The sequence below is a fragment of the Vanessa cardui genome, chromosome W, assembly GCF_905220365.1.
Source record: "Vanessa cardui chromosome W, ilVanCard2.1, whole genome shotgun sequence".
NCBI classification, from domain to species: domain Eukaryota; kingdom Metazoa; phylum Arthropoda; class Insecta; order Lepidoptera; family Nymphalidae; genus Vanessa; species Vanessa cardui.
In genome coordinates this window covers 13,814,854-13,819,298 of record NC_061153.1, presented here as the reverse complement: position 1 = coordinate 13,819,298, position 4,445 = coordinate 13,814,854, and the positions used below count along the sequence as shown (strand labels likewise).

At 27.2% G+C, this 4,445-nt stretch overlaps 1 pseudogene; it reads right to left on the bottom strand.

Moving 5' to 3' along the window:
- Window positions 1–203: 203 nt before the first annotated feature.
- LOC124542655 lies at window positions 204–1,203 on the bottom strand (annotated as a pseudogene).
- Window positions 1,204–4,445: the final 3,242 nt, after the last annotated feature.

Genomic DNA, 4,445 nt, shown 5'->3' with positions numbered 1-4,445 from the left:
AAAACTAACATTCTATAATTTAACATATAAGTCGATAAATTAGGTAAAAATCACATTAAAGTTAAAAATATACTTAAATTATAAGTTTTTAAAAATTTATTAACAGAATAAATTCCTATATTACGTACAAAAAATTAAACAAAGTTAAAGTTAAATAAATAACCATTATTTTTATATTAAAAGGTAAATAAATTATATAAGGATAAGCAAAAAATTATTCATCTTAAAAATCTACCTGAAACTAAACTTATAAATAATAACATAAATAATAACATAAATATACTTTTTAACATAGTAAAATCCTCATCATATAAATCATAAATTGATAATAAATTAAAATCATTAATTATTAAATATATTAATAAACGCATAGTATAAAATACAGTTAATCCTGTAGAAACATAATAAAAATAAAAAATTAAAAAGTTTAAATTTCTTATTCTAACTAATTCTAAAATCATATCCTTTGAATAAAATCCAGCTAAAAAAGGAATACCACATAAAGCTAAATTTGAAATATTTATACATAAAGAAGTTAAAGGAATATATAATCTAATTCCACCTATTAAACGAATATCTTGATTATCACTTATTATATGAATAATTACACCCGCACACATAAATAATAAAGCCTTAAATATAGCATGAGTTAATAAATGAAAAAAGCTAAATCCCCATAACCTATTCTTAAAATTCTTATTATTAAACCTAATTGTCTTAAAGTAGAAAGAGCAATAATTTTTTTTTAATCAAATTCATAATTAGCTCAAATTTCAGCCATAAATATAGTTAATCCAGATATCAGTAATAAAAATTTTATAAAAATTATATCAACTAATAAATTATTAAAACGAATTAATAAATAAACACCAGCAGTAACTAAAGTAGAAGAATGAACTAAAGCAGAAACAGGAGTTGGAGCAGCTATAGCAGCAGGTAATCAAGAACTAAAAGGAATTTGAGCTCTATTAGTTATAGCATCTAAAATTACTAAAATACCAACAATTTTTATAGAATAATCATTATTCATAAAATTTAAATAAAAAATAAAATTTTATCTTCCATAATTAACTATTCATGAAATTGATATTAAAATTATAACATCACCAATTCGATTGGATAAAGCAGTTAATATACCAGCATTATAAGATTTAAAATTTTGATAATAAATAATTAAACAATAAGAAACTAACCCCAATCCATCTCAACCTAAAAAAAATAATAAAAAACCTAAAAAATATATTAGGACTAATAATTAATAAAATTATAGAAAAAACAAATAATAAAACTAAAATAATAAAACGATTTAAATTTAATTCTGAACTCATATAACTTTTTCTATAAAAAATAACCGAAGAAGAAATTAAAGAAACAAATATTATAAATAATAAAGATATTCAATCTAATAAAATAGAAATAACAATATTTATAGAATTAAAAGAAATAATTTCCCACTCTAAAAAAATAACTATTGTAATGATTAATCTCATGTAAAAATAAACGTTTGCTCAAAATCTTAGCCAGTTATTCAAATAATAGCATATTAAAAACACATTATAACATTACAGTAAAACACTAAAAAAACTTGTGAATAAAGCAATCAAATTACTTAATAGTAAAAAAATAAAAAAATCAAAAAATATTACTAAATGTATGTGGAGCATTATAAAAGAACGCTCAAATTAAACAAATTATAAAGAAAATAATAATATAGAATTAATGATCCATAATAAACTAACGTCAAATCCAAGCGTAGTAGCAAATACATTCAATAGTTTTTTTGCATCAGTAGGGCGCTCGACCAGCGACAACGATGCACGCGCGGGTCGGCCAGTGATAAACCCTACGACCAACTCAATGTATTTACGCCCAGTCGATCTCTATCTAAAGAATAAAACTAGCTGTGGCATCGACGATTTGCCCACAAATATTCTAAAGAAATGCGCCGACGAACTAATAGCACCATTAACACTATTAATAAATCAATCCTTTGAACAAGGAGTTTTCCCGGACTTACTCAAAATTTCTATAGTTAAGCCCATCTTTAAAAAAAAATGACAGACATAATCCAAACAATTATCGACCTATAGCACTACTTCCTGCAATATCTAAAGTTTTCGAGAAGGCAATGCATAATCGGTTTTACAGTTTTTGCGAAAAATATAATATTTTTAGTGACAGACAAAATGGGTTTCGTAAAAATAAATCAACGATATTAGCGACCTATAAATATGTACACGAAATTTTAAACACACTCAACAATAAACAATATGCCATTGGAATACTGCTAGACATGTCAAAGGCCTATGACAAAGTACAATACAATATACTATTAAACAAATTATACGATATAGGAGCACGTGGAAATACACATAACTGGTTTGCGTCATATTTAAAGAACAGAAAACAACTAGTAGAAATTGAGTATTGCGACCATAAAACTGGCCAAATAACCAAAGCGAGATCTGAACTTTTACAAATCCAAAATTCAATTCCTCAAGGCAGTGTCCTCGGATGCATTTTATTTCTCATATATATAAACGATTTACCAACAACCTTAAGTGAACCCTGTGAATTATTTGCTGATGACATATCAATCTTAACTTCTTATACACCAAACCAAAATTTAAATATAAAACTACACACAATTATAAATAATGTACTTAAATGGTTAGAAGACCATAATTTAGAAATAAATTTTTCAAAAACAAAAATAATGCAGTTTAGGCCATATCAAAAAATAGCCACTAGAAATAAACTTTTCGTACCAGGGACATCATATAGAATGCGTAGAAAATTTTACGTTACTCGGAATCAACATAGACTCTAACATAAATTGGAAATCGCACATAGCCCTAGTCAAATCAAAGCTTTCTAAATTTATATATGCCCTACGGGAATTAAAACGTACTACTGACCAGATGGCATCCTTAAGCGCCTACTATGCGTACGCCCACGCGTGGTTGAGCTACGGGGTCATATTGTGGGGAAACAGTACTGATGCAAAGGATTTATTTGTATTACAGAAAAAATGTATTAGAATTTTAGCTAAAATTACCTCAAAAGAAAGCTGCAAACCGCATTTCAAAACATTAAAAATATTAAACTTACCCTGTATTTACATATTAGAAATTTACAAATTCGTTAAAAACAATAAAAAAATGTTCAACCAAATATCTGAAAACCCGAGGCGCTTTGAATCACGATATAAATATAATTTTGAAATTACAACATCAAAACTGAAACTTCACCAATCGGGCACACATGCTATGTGCATAAAAATTTTCAATAAATTGCCGGAAGTATTTAAGCAAAATATAAATGAACCAAGCTACCCAAATAAGTTAAAAGAAATTCTTAAAAAAAATGCTATTACACCCTCGAGGAATATCTGACAGATAAAATTGTGATATAACGTCCGTCTCTCTAATATTTGCTACGCCCTAGCAGGGTTTATTTCATGTAAACTAAAGTTTAATTGTATGTGTGAGCATGAAACCGCAAATATAAATAAATAAATAAATAAATAAAATAAATAATTGAAGGGGGCCAATTGTAATATATAATTGGCTAAAAATAAATTTCAAATTTAAAAATTTTAATTTTCTTCAAATATAAATTATTAAAGTTAGTAAAATATGGAAAACAACAAACCATAACATTTCTAAAAAAATCGAAACAAAAGTAATAGTTAAACACTACCCTAGAGATGAGAACTCTAATATAGTCTCACTCGAAAGCAAAAAGTTGTCTTAAAAACTTAACTTTATTCAGAAAATGTGATAAGTATAAGTAATTATCAAACAACTTAATCTTGGAGATGAGGACTCAATATAGCCTCACTCGAAAGCAATGAGCTGTTTAATAAAACTTGTTTCATTTAGAGTAGGAAATTATAAAGTATTACCTTACTCGAAAGATGGAAAATATACATATTTTTTTTTTTAATAAAATGTTGGGTCTACGGAACATACACTAATTGGCATACCAAGAACACCAACCTCAAAATGGTTTCAAATAAAAACAAAAGATATGACTAACGTGGCCGACGCAACTCAATACGACTTTCCGAACACGAGAGCATACAAAAAATAGTTCTAACTGTGACCGACTCTACACCATCAGCTTTTCGAACACAGTTAAACAAAACTTCCAAAAAATGGGTGTCTGTGACCGGCTCAACCCCACCAGTTTCCCGAGCACAGAACAAAGTCTCCAAAAAAATATGTCTGTGACCGGCTCAACTCCACCAGCTTTCCGAGCACAGAACATAATAACCAACAATTGTTTCAAAACTGTGTTATTGAAAAATTCACAAAATTGGAATATCCAAAACAAAGTCAAAACCAAGCTGGACTAAAGTAATAGTCAATAATCGAATCCAAAGGATTACTTCTACAAAACTTCAACCAAAAATAACTTATTACTAAAATATACAAAAAGGT